The sequence below is a fragment of the Triturus cristatus genome, chromosome 3_2 (genome assembly GCF_964204655.1).
Source record: "Triturus cristatus chromosome 3_2, aTriCri1.1, whole genome shotgun sequence".
NCBI classification, from domain to species: Eukaryota; Metazoa; Chordata; class Amphibia; order Caudata; family Salamandridae; genus Triturus; species Triturus cristatus.
The window spans coordinates 962,248,664-962,267,740 of record NC_140584.1 but is presented as its reverse complement, the minus strand read 5'-3'; the positions used below and the strand labels follow the sequence as shown (position 1 = coordinate 962,267,740).

At 43.4% G+C, this 19,077-nt stretch overlaps 1 protein-coding gene across 3 annotated transcripts in view; it reads right to left on the bottom strand.

Moving 5' to 3' along the window:
- The window catches only part of CUEDC1 (CUE domain containing 1), a 535,352-nt gene that overhangs the window by 20,013 nt on the left and 496,262 nt on the right, over positions 1–19,077 (bottom strand). The gene's annotated exons all lie outside the window — the stretch shown is intronic.

Below are 19,077 nucleotides of genomic sequence, written 5' to 3'. Positions count from 1 at the left end.
CCCATCCAGTGAAATAGGGAGTGCCTGCTTCAAAGTCACTCTGTGTTTCTCTGTGCAGGTGGAGAGGTTGGAGATCCCCTGCAGGTGGGTGCAATGAGTGACTGCCCTTGTCAGCAGGTTGATATCTGGGGTGTCCATGGAACCCTCTTTCTTCCCTCCAGAGGGCTGCCATCAGGGGAAACACAGACAGTGTTACCTTTTTTGGTGCACTTTCGGTGTGCCTCCTAAGGGCATGTTAGCCTCTGTAGATATAGATATCAGCCACTAGGTCAAGTGATGTAAAACTGAAAACGTTAGAAAAACTTTTAATAAGAACCAGTGTACCATACAATAGTGAAGATTAAAACATTTTGTCACCTATATATCTATATAAATATACCGTTTTATATTCTAAGCCAGTGTACTTTTGATTTCCAGGAAACATTGTGTGGCTTTCCTGACGAAGGCGCTGTTGCGCCGAAACGCGCGTCGAAGATAATCTATTGCCGCAACTTCATATATTTTGAATGTCTACACTTTGACTCACTCTCATTATTTTATTGCGTCTATTGAAATAGGTTTTTCATGTCATTGTATTTGTACTCCAATTTATATTTGGTTAAAGTTTTGTTCTTTTATAAAATTCATGTACATTTTTAGAAATTGTATTGTGTTTTAGTTTTACGTTGATTTAAACATAAAATATGATTTTACACTGACAACAATAAAAAAATGTTTTAATCTTCACTATTGTATGGTACACTGGTTCTTATTAAAAGTTTTTCTAACGTTTTCAGTTTTACATCACTTGACCTAGTGGCTGATATCTATATCTATTGTGATTGCCTAGGAATATACCTTTCATTGTGTCTGTTGCCCTGTCCTAGGAATTCACCTAAATATTTACAGGGGGTCCTTGATATTTTCAAAACATGTTAGCCTCTGTGCCTGTGTCCGCAATACAGAGTGGGTGCAGTGGCAAAGTGATTCCTTCATTTGCATCAGGCCACACTCCTTTGCAGATGAGGGAACGCCCTCTGAAGATAGCACTGGCCCTGCAAGTGCACTAGAGTATCAGTATTCTAGAAGGGGCCACTCCTACATCTGCAGCTCCTTCTGTACTACCATAGTTCCCTGCCCAGGGGGTACAAAAAGTAGACGCACAATTCTGTTGCACCCCCAGGGCCCTATCTGCAATAGAGCCTTAGGTCTCCAGGAATAAACAAAAGGAACTGACTCCCCTGCCCTAGTCCTCTGCAGATGCAAAACCAAAGGTGAATAAAAGTAAGCAATACACTGGTGCCACCAACCACCCACCTCCCCTGCTTTCTCCGAGTCGGTATGGATCTTTGAAAGGTAAGGGAGATTTCTCTCTGTGCTGACAGCATATTTCATAGACCTGATGATGTTAAAGTGCCTGCTTTTCTTCCTCGCAGAGAGCATAGCCCTTTTTAGTGTGAGGGGTAGGAAAGTCTCCGAGAGAGATAGGAGAGATTGGCAGAACACAAGGTTTGTTTCACATATTTGTGGGAGGCATCAGTCATAGTTGATTAGGATTGACTGTAGGACACCAGTTAAAAAATAACTTGAGGAGAACAGACCTGAGGGAGGAGGCAGAGTGTGATAGGACACTTGCTAAATTAATTTTAATTTAAGGGGAAGATCTGGGTAGGTGGCAGAGTTCGAGGAAGGCAATGTTGTGAATGTCCGCACTTCTACACACACAACTTACAAGGGCCGGGAGGCGGAGAACACAACATGAAACTACAGAAGTCAATAACAGGGATCTTTTCTAACTTTGCTCTTAAGATGTGATTCTGAAAAAACAAAAATTATAAACACCCCTGTTATTGACACCTACTCGTCTATAATTCTATGTAGTGTGTACAGTTGCAATCGGGATACATCTAGAAAACCCAGACTTGAATCCTAGCTATGCACTACTAATTGAGGAAATGTGTTATGTTTTCTATTGGTCTAGCATCAGAGCAGTAAAGTTTTTGTAGAGGTGGATGGTGGCCAATGATCTGCCAGTTACGCAAGACAAAGAAGTCCTAAACCGCATAGCAAGCACTTAATCCCGAAATGCCAAGGCTGGATTAGAAAAGTAAACTATCCTGGTCCTATCATATGTTGTAAGCCTGGCTGGATTTAGGAATTTAAGTTAGATTGAAAATTTGGTGCAGATATTTATTAATGTCATTCCCTTTACAATCTGTTTATTTTTCAGGCTGGGATTTCACATGAAGCGATCCTTACATATATTATATGAAAAGAAAGGATGCAGGCAGATTACCAGCAAACATAGGTCCTCAAATTGTATGGATAGAAAAGGACATCACATGACCAAAAAGTGCAGTCATGTGCCCAAAAGTGTCATGATATGTTATATGTTAAGAGATCCATCATGAACACTATCTGAAAAAAGGTACCCCCTAAAAGACTTTTTGGGTCTGGGAACAAGTTGGAAAAACAAAACAAGAACAAGACTAATTCCCAAGATACCTGTAGTAGTTCTTTGTTGGCTAATATTAGCTCACATAGGCTGTCCACACATTTTAATACATTCAAACCAAATTCATAAATTTACATAAGTTGCACTCCTTTATTTTTTGGGGAAAACATTTATTTTTTCTTATTTTTGGCATAAAAACTTTTGATACATATACAAGGCTTTTCATCAAAACAAAGTAAAAGTTATTTTACAGTACGATACATTTGCTTTAAACAAGGTGCATGCCTTTTCTTTAAAAAAAAAATAGTTTTTAGAAAGTGTGCTATAAAATGACAACAATTTTAAACTCATCTTAGTCTGTTCCTACCCAACAACCACACTAATCCACTCTACCCTTACACGCAACAGCACACATTCACCCAGACAACTCATTCATAACCGTCCCAACCAAAATTGTCGAAAATGACTACAAAAAATTTTTCCCCAAAAAATTAAGAAATGATTGCAACTAATGCAAATTTATGAATTTGATTTAAATGTATTACAATTATATGTGGACAGCCCATGTGAGCTTATTTTAGCCAATAAAGAAGAAATACAGGTCTAGTGGGAATTAGTCCTGTTCTTGAAGAGATTAATCATGTCCCTGGGATGCCGCCATGGTGTGTGGAAAACGGTGATATTATGCCACTTTGAGTATGACCTTGGACGTGTAGTGCGCGATGTTTGAAGGAATGTCATACATGTATAATATCTGTAATGTTATAGGTCAGGTGAGATGCCATGCACTTAAAAATTATGGTTGCTTACCCAACAACAAAAGATGAATTTCGATATTAGGTTTGGAAAACCTTATTCTAAGAAAACAGGCCTATTGGAGATGTCCCCCACCCCGACTCTTTGCCCCCATTTGGACTAATAGATGCTGTTTTTCTGACTCTGACAGTACACTGAAGCCTGCTAACTAGGCACCAGTGCCAGTCCTCTCTCCCTAAAACGGATACATGTGAATTGGTAACCCCAACTGGCAAAGGCTTTGGCCCCCTTATAAGTCCCAAATAGCACTAGTTACAACGCATGTGTTTTCTATGCATGCCATTACAGCGCAAGTTGTTACGACGATGCGTTGTTACATTGCATGCCATTACAACGAATTGCTGTGGAGGGGGCTGGTGTTTGGAACAGTATAATTTACTATTCCAACTCCAGTCTGTGCAACAGTAGGGAAGGTGTTATATTGTAAATCCAATAAATCCAACACCTTCTGCCCCCTACAGCAAGTCGTCGTAACGACTTGTGTTGTAATGGCATGCAATATATCGCATGTGTTGTAAGGGAAATGCTACTTACCAGTATGCATCTGTTCTTGGCATGTAGAGCTGCAGATCTACACACTATGCATAGATCGCCATCTGGTGTTGGGCCTGGATATTTGCACTTGTTTTTGTCCTGGGAAGTCTTTGGAAGTCCCAAGGTATGCGACTCCTCCTTTGGATCATAGTGCGCATGGGCATCGGCTCCATCCTCAGATTGTTTTTTTCCGCCATTGGGCTCGGATGTGTTTCTCGCGCTCCAGTTCGGAATAGTTACCGGTTTATCTTTCGACGCGTAATCCTCCCCTTTTCGACGGTATTGTCTCGATCGCGTTTTCCCAATCTTCGCAACTCAACTTCAAAGTCTTCGATTCCAGTCGTCGATGAAGGCCTTCGGGCCTACCTGGGCCTTATCATCTGGCTCATGGAAAGGGCGCCATTCAAAAAGTGTCCTCGATGTAGGTCGAAGTTTCCCCACACCAATCTGCATGAGGTGTGCAACCTCTGCCTCTCACCGGAGCACGAGGCCAGAGACTGTCCAGCTTGCACCTCCTTCCGCTCCAAGAAGACTATTTGGGACCGACGAGCTCGATAGTCTTCTTCGATCCCCGACAACATCTTCCAAGAGGGCGTCGATGTGCCAGAGCAGGGGCGGGTCGAAGAAGGCCTAGTCAGTGCCTCCGAAGCAGATGACTCTGACGTCGAGGACATCACTCCAGCACAGAGGGTCGTGAGTATAGACGTCGACCCCGACACCATCAAAAAAGGCTTCGGTCACACCTTTGGGCCCAGGTGCACACCGAGAGACTGCTTCCCATGCCCCGCCTTCGTGCCCGGTAAAGAAGCCTACTAAGCCTTCGAGTGACCCTGGCTCGAGTCAGCCTTCCCTCGGTGCCAAAAAACATACACATTGTGATAACAAGAGGAGTTAGGCCCAAGAGGCCAGGTTCTGGCAGGGCCGTATATATATATATATATGAAGCAAAGGAAAAGGCCTGAACCTGTTTTTTTTATTTTAAAAAGCGTCTTTTATTTCACGCTCGGACAAACTGTTAATTTTCGCTTGCACCGGTACTTTATTTATACCTTTTTTTTAATAGTTTCTTTGGTTTTTTAATGTATACTCAGGCACCAAAAAGGGACAAAATAGTCTAGATACAAAGAGTACATGTGTAGTGTTAAGTCACAAAACATTAAAAAACAACAATGTATATTAAATACACAGTGTGAAGAAAATATAAATGAAGAAAAAACATTACTAAACAAGTGAACATCCAATATGCTGATGATTTTTTGCTACTTTTAGTGGCAAAAGTCTAATTATCAATTCAAAACAATCTGAAGATGTTTTATACATCAGGGTTTCAGTTAAGAAAGCATGGAGAAACACATGGGACAATTTGCTGTCTAATACGTGGGACTTTTCCGCTATATATAGACAAAAATACATTCGTAGTTCCTCAGTGTTTCTATCCTTTATCATAAGCCAACGCATTTCGAGTCTCAAATATTCAATATGGGTACTCTCATCAGGGCTCTTGAGTTTGGCAGCACTATTGGTTTTCTGGACAGCATTAAGCTTCTTTCCAGCTCGGTGGATTATATCGTGAGCTGCAGCCAGGAGTGTCTCATTACATTCTTTCCTGCTTTTTAATTATTTCTTAGAACGCTCTGGGCTCCGTTCGATTCTTTATGCGGGCAGTTTTACTTCAAGTTAAAGCGTTCGCTATGTCTTTAGTGTGCTCAAACGTTGTGTATGAACAATATTCTCCCCGCAGGCGGCTATTCAGGAAAAAGCAGGAAAGAATGTAATGAGACATTTTATGTCTCATGTATGAAAAACATACACAGGCACCGAAAAAGAAGCCGTCCTCTTCCTCATCCACACCGAGCGCTGCTTCGACATCCAAGCACTCGGCGTCGAAGACTGGCCCCGGCTCCTAGACACCGACAACAAACTTGGAGTCGACCAAAAAACTGCCACCAAAGGGCCCGACTCCCATGCCTCGAAGCCGAAAAAGATCTCAGAACCGAAAAAACAGGTTTCATCGGCCAAAGACACTGCAAAACCGCACGGTTCCAAACCCAGAACCGCTACCGAGTTGTCGCCGAAAAAGCCTACGGCACCAACACCATCGGCACCGAAGGATCTGCCCCCCACAGAAGAACTGCTTCGCCCAGAGCCTACCCAAAAAACTCTTGTAAAGCATCCCAAGACCAGTCACTTGATGCTTAGCTTCAAGAAGCAACCACTAGATATGCCTGCACCGGCTCCACCACCTAAAAAGAGAGATTTTGCTACCTCTCCATTAAGGATACCTTCTCCTCTTCCTCCTCCTCCTCCACCACCACCACACCGCTCTCCTACACCATCACCTACTCCAGTAGATGATGATGACACCTCTTATGATGCAGGGGGGGTGTGGACGATCAACCACTAGGGGACCCTACTCCTACTGGCTCCCCAGACCCCTGGAATGATTATAGCATCCCAGACGTCCCTAACATCTACCCCTCCAGGCCCCCCCCCACCCAGAGGACACTATGGGCTTTAACCAGCTCTTACACAGAGACGCCCACTACCACGGGGTTGATCTACACACAGACACCGTGGAGGAGGATTTTCTCATGGACACTTTTGACACCACACAAAAGTCCACCTCAATTTTACCCATGATTAAGGGGGTCATTAAGCACGCACCAGAGGTCTTTAAAGACCCGGTCAGGGCTCGAGTCATCAACCCTAGAATCGAAAAAAAAGTATAAGGCCGCCCCTACTGAACCAGCCTACATTAAAGGCCCTGCATCACTAGACTCCCTTGTAGTCTCCAATGCGTGAAAAAGAGCCAATTCCCAATCATCAGGTGAAGCACCACCACCAGATAAGGAGTCTAAACTCCTGGACGCCTCTGGCAAACGAACCGCGTCACAGGCGGAAAACATATGGCGCATTGCCAATACTCAAGCGCTGTTAGCTAGGTATGACAGGGAACATTATGATGAGCTTGAGTCCATAATGCAGCACCTCCCAGACAAGTATAAAAATAGGGCCAATGAACTTATACAAGAAGGTAAAACCATTACTAACACCTCCATCCGTTGTGCCTTAGATGTAGCAGATACCGCCTCAAGGGCAATAAACACCAGTGTCCTCTTGCGTAGGCATGCCTGGCTACGCATTTCAGGTTTCAAACCTGAAGTCCAGAGTTCCATACTCTATCAGCCATTCGATGAGCAACACCTATTTGGCCCTAATGTTGACGTAGCCCTTGAAAAAATGAAGGATACAGACACAGCCAGATGGCGATCTATGCATAGTGTGTAATCTGCAGCTCATATGCCTCGAACACAATGTTTCCCTAAGTCCTTAGTATATGGTAGCAGTGGAACCAAGGGCATGGGTTTTTAAAAGGGTCACCGAGGCCTGAAGCACTGTTTGTGCCACCCTGAGTGACCCAAGTAAACTGATAACAGCCGGCCTGCCATTGCGGACTGCAGGAGCAGTACAACTGCTCGAACTTTACTTTGCCATCAATCACCATGTGTGGCAAAGTCAATCTACTTTTTTAAATATGTCAGTCACCCCTAAGGAAGGCCTCCTAGGCCCAGGAGGCAGTGTGCATTATATTAAAGGTGAGGACATGAAAGTACAAGCTTGTATGTCCCTCTAGTCTACTTTACCATTAAAGACTACTATAAGTGATAAGCGCTCCCTAGGAAAACGTGGGCTGGCACCCAGGCAAACTCAAGATCGCCAGCTCCAGTACAGGACCGCCAAAATGTCATGTTTGGTATCAAATAACATGCCTCATTACTCCTGACATTCTCAAGTCGAGGAAAAAGTGGCATGCACCCAGGTGGCTACTTTAAAGGTTGCCCAACTGGTTTCCCCAGCCTTTCTTGTGCTCTGGTTACCAGCTTGCAGGTGCTGTCCCAAGATAGGAATCTGACCCCCTGCCAGGAGACGTGACCTCTCCTAGGAGTCAGAAACAATGGCCTGGATGGGAAGGAGGTCATGCTTCCCTCCCTGATAGGCCAGCTAGTGAAGTGGCACATCAAGGCGGTGAGCTTCAAAACCTTCACCGCCTGTGATATGCAACCAGGTTGTCTCCCAAAGGAGAAAACAGCTATCCCCTTTACCCCCGGAACATTAGTGCCCAGGCAGGTGGGACAATTAGGTAGTCAAGAGGTGTTATCTCCCAGAGGTCTAGCCAAATCCCTAGGGTGGGCTACCTGGTCTCTACAGCTAAGAAAGGTTTCTGCCATTTTTAAAAGTGGTAGAATAGAGGGTTCTGGGTAGAAAAGGTGCCCCCCTCCCCAATGTGGTCAACTCAGGGGCGGATTAGCCGCTGAAGTTAGTAGCCCATTGGCCACCTTCACACACATCACTAAACACCCCTAAAACTAGGATTTAACGGCTACCGTGACACCAGAACCTCAGTTCTGATCAGACTTGCAACAAAGGACGCAAGAAGAGACTAGAGTCTGCAACAACAGGAGCTGCATAAACCAAAGGTGTGATACTCTGTACTTGTGGCAACCTTCCTGGAACTGCAATACTGTGACTCATCCTGGACAAAAGCACAGTTATCCCAGACTGAGGGACTCCTTTAAAAGCCAAAAGCACCTCCATACTCTCCTGGACTAATGGCACTAGTCCCCTGCACACTGCATGTAAAAGCAACTTACAGGAACCAAAGAATCGCTGCCCATCAGGCCCTTCGAGGGAATCACCCAAAAGTAGATGGTCCAGTGCACTGTGGGAAGGATTATCTTACTTACCTTGTAAACATCTGTTATTGGCATATAGTGCTGTAGATTCGCATGCTTTGCATAAGTCTGACATCTGGTGTTGGGCTCGGATGATTACAATCGTTTTTGTCCCAAGAAGTTTTCATTGAGTCACAAGGCTATGTGACTCCTCATTTTGGCAACACTGCACAAGGTCATCAACGCCATCTTCAGATTGTTTTATCGTGGGTAGGTGAGAATGTAAGAATGCAGCGTATGTATGCATTGAGAAGTCCATGCGTTATATGAAATAAAGTGTATGAACTGCAACATGCACAACCATTTTTTTCGGGAGGATGGATGACAAATGTGAAACTACAGCACTGCATGCCAAGAACAGATGCTTACACGGTAAGTAAAACAATCCGTTCGAGGAATGTGTGTTGTAGATACACATTTGCATAGACTGTAAAGCAGTCCCTCTACCTAGGCAGTGGTTAACTTGTGGGGGTCGCAGTTAACTGAAAAAGAGTTTTAGTGCTGCCTGACCAACATTGGCTTGTTGGCGTGCAAATACATCCACACAATGTTTAGTGAAGGCTTGTGGAGTTGCTGCTTTACAATTATCCAAAATTGGTACTATATTATAACCTGTGTCCAGCCGGACAAGGCAACTTTAATAAGAAACAATAATTGGCAATGATCAGAAGAATGTAAGCATAGTGTTGGTGGGACACAAGCCTGTATCCTGCGGCTTACATATCAAGAGGACATGAAGTTTCGGAAAAACATACAGGCAATTGTAGTGATGTTTCTATGTCAGAGAATAATAGGTAGTGAAACATCTTAGTATAGAACTTGCCACCTTCACAACATTTCATACACATAAATTGTTAATGTGTAAGGTGAACCACAAAGTCGACGACGTTTCGATCCTTAACAAGGGGAATTTAGGATCATCATCAGGACTAATTAGTATGAATTGCCCATTAAAAATGCCTCGGGTTGTGAAGAGATACAACAAAAATGACACAGCCTATCCGGGATTGACCGAACGCGCTGTCCTGCAGACCCCCACGGAACGTATCTCCTTCAATGTATCGAGATACTGCATCACCCTGTTGCCTTGTCTGAACCCTCGTTGCCCAAGGCCTATTCCTTGGAATCTCTATTCGCTCAGGTCATTGGACCCAGACGAAGTACCATTTTTGTTGTATCTCTTCACAACCCGAGGCATTTTTAATGGGCAATTCATACTAATTAGTCCTGATGATCCTAAATTCCCCTCGTTAAGGATCGGTCGACTTTGTGGTTCACCTTACACATTAACAATTTATGTGTATGAAATGTTGTGAAGGTGGCAAGTTCTATACTAAGATGTTTCACTACCTATTATTCTCTGACATAGAAACATCACTACAATTGCCTGTATGTTTTTCCGAAACTTCATGTCCTCTTGATATGTAAGCAGCAGGATACAGGCTTGTGTCCCACCAACACTATGCTTACATTCTTCTGATCATTGCCAATTATTGTTTCTTATTAAAGTTGCCTTGTCCGGCTGGACACAGGTTATAATATAGTACCAATTTTGGCTATATTCATTGCTGTTCGTGAATATTTTTTTGCTTTCAGGGACCACTGTCTCCTGCAATATGTTACTTCCCAAGGTCCCTGTCTTATTGCTTTGGGTGCCCTTGTGTCTCCTTTACTAACGCTTTACAATTATCAGCAATAGGAATGTTCCCTAAAGAAGCCATAGAAGCTTTAATTTTTCTAGTGGAGTGTGATTTTGGTTGAACAGGTAAAAGTCGTTTAGCCTTTACATAGCATGTCTGTATGCATTTAACTATTCATCTTAAAATGCCTGATTTTTAAATTGCTTTTCCTAACCGAGGAGGTGCAAAGGCAACAAACAATTGTTTGGATTTTCGAAATGATCTAGTCCTGTCGATGCAATACATCAATTCCCTTTTTACATCTAAAGTCTGTAATGCCCTTTCTACAACTGTATATGGTGGTGTGAGAAAAAACAGGCAAATCAATGGATTGATTAATATGAAAATTGGAAACTACTTTTGGTAGAAATTTAGGGTTAGTTCGAAGCACTGCCCTGCCCCAATGTAATTGAAAGAAAGGCTCTTCTAGGGTTAACGCCCAAATTTCACTGACTCTTCGAAGAGAAGTAATTGCGATTAAAAAGTTTCCATGAAAGATATTGCAAACTGACAACAATGTAATGGTTAAACTAGAAACCCCATTAATCTTATTAGGAAAATGTTTAAGTTCCATACTGGGGCAGAGGGATGTCTAGGAGGAATTATCCTCCATAAAAGCTTTTATAACAGAAATTTTAAACACTGGTATGTGTTGTCTATTTTGGAGATATACTGCAATAGCTGCATGATGTAATCTTATAGAAGTATATGCTAATCCTGCAGTTAGCAAATACAATAGGTATAAAATAAGTTTTTGAACTTTTGCCTGAAGAGGGTTAACGTTTTGTTTTTGACAAAGCGTTTCCATTTTGCTGCATTGCATTGTAGTTGGTTTAGGATCCTCTTTAAGAATGTTCACACAGTCCTGAGGGAAATTTAAGTAACCAAACTCTAAGACCTCAGGAGCCAAATTGCAAGATTCATTTCTTTGGGATTGGGATATCTTTATGTTCCATGGGTCTGGGTGAGAAAGTCCGAATTCAGGTGAAGCTTCTCATGTGGGACTGGAGATAGTTCAGTGTTGAGAACCGTGGTTGTTGAGCCCATGTGGGAGCTATTAGAATCATGGTGAGAGACGTTTGTCTGAGCTTCCTGACCACCAACAGAAATAGTGGGAGAGGTGGAAAAGCGTATACAAATACCCCTGACCAGTTCATCGATACAGCATTGCCCTTAGATTGATGGTGGGGATAGCTGCCTGCGAAGTAAGGGCATTGGGGTGAATCTCCCATTTGTGGACTTGTTGTGATCTGCTCAGAAAGTTCCCAATCTGATTGCTTGTCCCTGGGACATGTTCTGCGAACAGATAAATGTTGTGGTGTATTGCTAACATCCATATTTTGAGCTAGTTGAGATAATTGGAGTGTGTATGTCCCCGTTTTTGTAAATACCTAGTTGTCATACTGTCTGTTCAAATAAGGACAACTTTGTGCTGTAGGTGAGTTGAGAAGGCTTTGATCGATAGATGAACAGCTTGCAGCTCTAGGGGATTGTTATGGAGATTCTTGTGTTCGGAATCCCATAGTCCCTGAATAGTACGGTTGTGGAGATGTGCTCCCCATTCTGTTAGAGAAGCATCTGTTAGAATTCAGAGTCAGTCAGAAACAGCTTTATTCGATTTTAAAAACAAAACCATAAAAGCATACATATATAGTAATACATTCTTGACAAAAAGACAATAAATTTTAAAAATACAAGATTCGTACCATTAAAAGATAATCTAATTCATGGAGATCCTAAATCTTAAGATGGTTTTAAGAAACAGTGACACAGAGGAAATAAGAAATTCATCATCTAACATTTGCAATTTGACCAATGCCACTCTACATTGCCTCAGCCCTAATGTTTTGAAAACGGGTCGGAGCAAGCTTTGCCTTGGTGCAGAGTAATATTTGCAGAAAAGGATGCAATGGAGGGATGATTGGGCAGAGACCTGATCACAGGGGCAAGGAATAAGGTCCTTTGTCCAACAATTCATCTCGGGAAATGTAACTAATCTAAAAAAGACATTTATCCTAAAACGGGTCAAAAGCATTCGAGAGTAACAGCTGGGGACTAGTTTCAAGTATGGCTGTATACCTTGATTTTGAATAAGTAATTGATTAGCCATAACGGAGCTCTTACATTTCTCTGTGAGCCAGCGTTTCTCTGTTAGAAAGTGCAGGCAGGATTTCTTAAGGTTCTTTCTTGACAAATCCGCTAAATTTTCTGGGGAGTCAAAGAATTCTGGATGGCCCATCTCGATAGAAAATGTTTTGAGATAATTAAACCAGGAAATTTTTGAGGCCCCATCAAGACTTAAACAATCCTTGATTATATCCCTGTTCAAGCCTGTCTCGGTTCCAGTCCAGACTTTGTGCCACAACAGAATGGGTTCCAACTTAATAAGGTCCGAAATATATAGTACACCCAACTCTTGGTGACAGACATAAGAAGAGGTAGTCCTGGGCACTGCCAGTAGAAAGCGAAGGAAGGCGTTCTGGCAGGTCTGAATCCTCAAGGTATTCACAATCCCCCAGATTCCTGCACCATACAGTGCTGTAGATACACATTTAGATCTGTATATATCTAACAACACTGGTACTGGACGGCCTCCTACCTTATTTGAGAAATGCTTGACAGCCCCTATAGCTCGTGAAAGTGCTAATTTTCGTGATTCCCCTGCTGCTATCCAAGTGCCCTTTTTGTCAAAGTTAATACCCAAGTAGGAGAAGGTGTTAAAAGTCATAATTTTTGTGTTGGACAAAAAGGAGTTGCAGTAGAGGTTCTTCTTTTTTGTGCAACACATAGTAAAGGTTTTACTTATGTTAATCTTTAGGCCCCTATTACCCATATATTCTGAGAAATTACTAATCGATCTTTGGAGGCCAATTTGAGTCCGAGCCATAATTACAGCATCATCTGCATATAAAAGGATGGGGCTATAGGAGTTGCCGATTTTAGGATAGTCCTGCTTGTCTTCCAGAAGGTGAGATGCAGCTGAGTTAGTATATAAATTAAACAAAAAAGGAGCTAAAATACAGCCTTGTCTCACTCCCTTTCCTATGGGGAATTTGGAAGTGCAGTCCCCCCCTATCCCCAAATCGGACCCTGGCACCTGCATCTCGATATAATTCTCTGATGAATATTAAAAGGTTTGGGTCCACTCCCATGTCCTGCATAATTAGCCATAGTTTGTTGTGATTAATACAGTCAAAAGCCGAACTTAAGTCCACTAATGTGAGAAATAAGTTCTCATTTTTGGCCTCGACATATTTGGCTACTAATAATGCTAGGTTCAAACCTTGCTCAGTTGTTCCCAAACCTTCTCTAAAACCATATTGGAACTGGGAGAGAATACCTCTTTCATCTGCCCAAGTTTGCAATTTACTGAGTATAACTCTCCCCGCGATCTTCATGAATGAATCAAGTAAGGAGATCGGACTATAACACTTAGGTGTGTTGCGATCTCCTTTCTTGAATATGGGCACCACGATGGCTTCCTGCAAAGTCTGTGGAAAGCCCAATTTTGTAAAGCTGTTAAGAAAGTTGGTTAAAAGAGGAGCCCATAACTTATTTTTAGCCTTAAATATGTCCACGGGTATTCCATCCGGTCCCGGTGCCTTTCCCGCTGGGCTCTTGTCAATGGCTGTCGAGACTTCTTCTAAAGAAAAGTCTACATTAATTGGATAGGGCAGTACATCCTGAGATCTTAAATTTAAATTTAGCCCCCCTTCTATGACTACCTCAGGGTCTTCTTGATAGAGCTCCCGGAAATAGGTCACCCAAGTCTCTTCTGTGATGGCTATTTCAATGGATGCGGATTCGTTATCAGTGAAGAAAGGAGCATTTACTGCTTTCCAAAAAGCAGTATTATTTTTGGAGTGGCAGGCTTCCCAGAGGGTGTGCCAAGCATCTTGTTTAATTTGTTTTTTTGTTTTTTTGACTGCCTGTTGGTAGGCTAATCTAGCGGATCTAACTTCAACCATTTCCCTGGGAACTCGCTTAAGTTGGGTCATTAGAAGGGCATGGGTCTTGCTGCACTCTCTATCAAACCATCTCTTACTTCTATTAGCCCCAGAATGCGAAGGTTTTGTAAGTAACTTTCCAATTTCCTCAGTAATACCTAGGAATGCATCGATCACTTTGGGAAATTCTACATTCTCAGTGAGGCACATATTAAATTCCACTTCCTTGGATCGAATTAAATTTCCAAGGAAGGTCGCTGGTTCCACTTTGTCCCATTTTAAAGTATAACCATTCTTCCTGGCAAGTTCTAGTCTATAATTATATAGGTTCTGAACTGTAGGGTCAGTTGTACTTTTACCCATCGGAATAGCAAAGGACATACTAAGTGGTAAGTGGTCACTCATTGCTACCTCGCATAGTTCAAACGCACAAATGTGGTGAGAGTATCGTTTAGATACTAGGAGGAAGTCAATGACTGAATTACAGCCCCTTCCTATGAAAGTAGAATTAAACGGAACTGGTGGTGAGCAGAGTTCATTTGCAAAACCTAAGTCCAGGGAAAAAAATATATCATTTAATTGGTTTCCCAGGGAAGTATGAGAAAAATGTGCTGAAGAAAGACCTTCCCTCTCCCCCAAATCACATATATTTTGGTCACTAAATGGACATAAAGAGTAGTTAAAATCGCCAAGCCAAATCACACAATTATCTGTGGGTTCATTTTCATCTATATCATTTAGGGTCTTGTGTAGTTCTTTTAAGGTTGAGGCCCATAAGTCTTTTGGGATATTATTATAGAAGTTTATCAAGTTTATGTGTTGTTTACCCCAAACGTTATATGCAAAACTTGATAGAAAGCAGAAACTGGTAAAAAGGATATCTTTGTTTCCTTTAAACAATTTGAAACATAGGTGCATAAGCCCCCTTTGTTTCTCCCTCTTAGAGTGTGTATTGCTGGCGTGTGATAAGTGCGATAACCATTCATATGAATGGATTCTACAGTCCAGCATTCCTGAAGGCAGATGATCGAATACTTTTTTAGGAATGAAGTACAATTTATATCTCTTAGCCTAGAAGACAGGCCTGCAATGTTCCAGGACAAGAATGTAAGAACAGAACCTGTATCACCCTCTGGCAAAGAAGGAGCAAGAGTAGTTTCACAGGGGGCGGCCCTTTCAGATATTCCTATGTTAGGCCGAGTGGAATTGATTAGTATCTCTTCGCCCACAGTATTTATAGTGGTAGTTTCAGGATTGTCCCTAGGGGAGTCTAGCAATTGTGCGGGCCATTGATCAGACAGTGGTAGTAAAACGTCATCATTTGCAACCTCCCCTGCAAAGTCAGATACATGGGGTTTTGGGGATAGTCAGTCGACCATATCTAGGCAGCTATACCTATTTGTTCTTGGGAAGGACTCTAACCAGCCCTGTTCTGTTGGGACAGGCCCACCTCTTGCGCGGTTAGTGTTAAAATTGCCTCTCCCTACCTTGATCCACATGTCATTATTTGCTTGATAAGGATACAAGTGAGCAAGGGGTAATGGGGTAATATTGGTGTAATGCAGAGAAGGTCGTGCCTGTAGGATGTATTTTATAGCCTGCATGTCGTTGAAATTAACAACAATACAGTCCCCCGGTGAGTCTTTGTTACTTCTGCCCACCCAGCTAACTCTCCGGACAAACAAGATCTTAGCGTGGGTACAGGGAGGGAGTGGTCGGTTGGTATTGAGCCAATGCATTGTTTTGTTCTTTAACTCATAGTATGACTCAATATTTTTTCCTTCAAGACTAGGTACCCCCGTCAATACAACTACATATGGTGCAGATTCATGTGGAAGATCTATGGTAGGTAATTTATAAGCGTTACCATGGGAGGAATCAGTTCTGTTCACCTTTGGATTTATATTCTGTGGCATAACATAGTCTGCATTGGCATTGGAGGATTTCTGCGGGGACATGACTCCTGTGTGTGGGTTTTGAGAACCGCTAGTATTTGTGATGTTATCATTACAAGCAGTAGCCTCACCTTTGCCCCGAGATGTTCCTAACAGGGGGGAGGAAATTCTCTTTAGGATTGTTTACAGTGTTAACAAGAGGAGGGTGTTTGCAATGCTCTCTATATGAAACTGTTTTCATCAGTTGATGAAGTTCGAGATTTGTTAGAGCATTTTGTTCTAATTTCTTAAGACGCTCCTCTATCTTAGTGAGTCTATCCAAAATCGGACGGGTTGAATATTCAAAGACTTCCCTAATTTTTAAATAAAAACCATCATCTAGTTGTCTAGGTAGATCTGAAGTAACTTCGGTCAAGGGTAGGTCAGCAGCTCCCAGAATGTGATTGAGTGGAAGTTTGGCACTTTTTGATTTAGTCGATCTTGGCTGATTCCCCTTTTTCCCACGCGGGGCAGCCTTCTGTTTTGGCTTAGCCCCTAAGATTGGGGCAGGGGAGAATGAAATAACCTCAGATGTTGTGTGTGTTTGAGCTCGAGTAAGTACACCTTCTGGTTGATTAGTTACAACATCAGCAGAAATAGATTCAGACCTATTGGTGCTTCTAGTGCCTTTATCCCTTTTCCTTACCGAAATTAAGTCCATAGAAGAGTCAGTACTTTCCCCCTCACTAATCGTACAATTAGTTGAAATAGAGTTTGTATTATTAACCACAGGTGTAACAGCTAGAGCAATTTTCCCTAAAGAGGAAAGTTTGGCGTTAAGAGGATCCAACGAGACACGACGCTCTGTAAGATCAATTTCACGTTCTAATAAGTTAGTAGCTCTTACAATGAAATTGTCTAAAGTTCCTGCCATGGAAGTGCCAACAACAGTACTCTTGGTCCTAGGCATTCCTCCCGCAGTTTTCATCATGATTACCTCTGGCAAATAAATTAGAAACGTGCACGGGGGTGGCCCAGCCCAGCGTCTCCAGTCTCGAACGGCCTCAAACGGCCCGCTCTTTGCCCGGTCTTCGCCCCGGCTCTCGTCCCGCACGCGTCCCGCTAGCGCGTGTGAGCGGTAGTATGGTAATGAAGAAGGAGAGGGCGGAAATAAGGGAGGAGTCGGGAAGAGGGCCAGGTGCAGCTGATGTGCAGCGCGCACAGCACCCTGGTCCTCACAGTCCCGAGTGCGTGAATATCCGATGGCAAACTCTCCCCTTTGGCAGATAGCAGCAGGCAGCGTGGCGTCCTTCAAAATGCAATGGCCAGTGTAGGAGACAAGCCCCAGAGTCCAGCAGCCAGGTCCAAATCCTCGAGCGGCTCCCGCGAAGCGGGGGCCGCGAGTCGTGATAAGGTCTGCGGGGGAGGAGTCGGGAAGAGGGCCAGGTGCAGCTGATGTGCAGCGCGCACAGCACCCTGGTCCTCGCAGTCCCGAGTGCGTGAATATCCGATGGCAAACTCTCCCCTTTGGCAGATAGCAGCAGGCAGTGTGGCGTCCTTCAAAATGCAATGGCCAGTGTAGGAGACAAGCCCCAGAGTCCAGCAGCCAGGTCCAAATCCTCGAGCGGCTCCCGCGAAGCGGGGGCCGCGAGTCGTGATGAGGTCTGCGGGGGAGGAGTCGGGAAGCGGGCCAGGTGCAGCTGATGTGCAGCGCGCACAGCACCCTGGTCCTCGCAGTCCCGAGTGCGTGAATATCCGATGGCAAACTCTCCCCTTTGGCAGATAGCAGCAGGCAGTGTGGCGTCCTTCAAAATGCAATGGCCAGTGTAGGAGACAAGCCCCAGAGTCCAGCAGCCAGGTCCAAATCCTCGAGCGGCTCCGGCGAAGCGGGGGCCGCGAGTCGTGATAAGGTCTGCGGGGGAGGAGTCGGGAAGAGGGCCAGGTGCAGCGCGCACAGCACCCTGGTCCTCGCAGTCCCGAGTGCGTGAATATCCGATGGCAAACTCTCCCCTTTGGCAGATAGCAGCAGGCAGCGTGGCGTCCTTCAAAATGCAATGGCCAGTGTAGGAGACAAGCCCCAGAGTCCAGCAGCCAGGTCCAAATCCTCGAGCGGCACTGTTAGAATTATTTGGGGAACTGGGTCTTGAAACGGCCACCCCTTGGACAGATTTTGTGGATTCCACCATTGCAGTGTGAGGTACATGCAGCTGTTTACCAACACTAGATCATGAATTTGACCCAGTGACTGAGTCCACTGTTGAGAGAGACATTGTTGTAGAGGTCTCAGTCCAGCATGTGTGACTATGTACATACAGGATGCCATCATGCCCAGAAGTCTGAGAAATCTTTTGGCTGGAATGCGAGTTCCTATTTGAAATTGTTGAATTAATGTTAGTATGTTGCTTATTCTGAATGTGTTTGGGATGCTAATGCTAAATGTCTGTTCAGCATGGCCCCTAGAAAAGCTTCAGTAGTAGTTTGCTGTAGATGGGATTTTAGTTGGTTGATGGTGAACCCTAGTTAATGTAGTAAATCTAGAGTATTTTGAGTGTTTTGTTTGCAAAGTGTGAATGTGTTTGCTTTGATTAGCCAGTTGTCTAGATAAGGGAAGACATGAATGTTTTCTCAGCGCAGATGTGCTGCCACAACTGCTAAACATTTTGTGAATACTCTGGTGCTGTAGTAGTCCAAAATAGGGAAGAACTTTGAACCGATCATGTTTTCCCTGAAATAGAAACCTGATATATTTTCTATGTACAGGATGAATTGGTACATGGAAATATGCATCCTTTAGATCTAAGGTTGACATGAAGTCTCCTTTTTGTAGTAAAGAGATAATCTCTTGAAGAATGACCATGTGGAAATGTTGTGAGATTATGTAATGATTTAGTGGACTGAGATCTAGAATGGGCCCGTGGGATTCATCTATTTTGGGAATAAGGAAGTATGGTGACCATATTCCTGTCCCATGAATTTGTGGTGGAACTGGTTCTATTGAGCTTTTTTGCAACAGAGCTATTATTTCTTGTTGCAGAAGTATTTGATAAGGCATGGATAGGT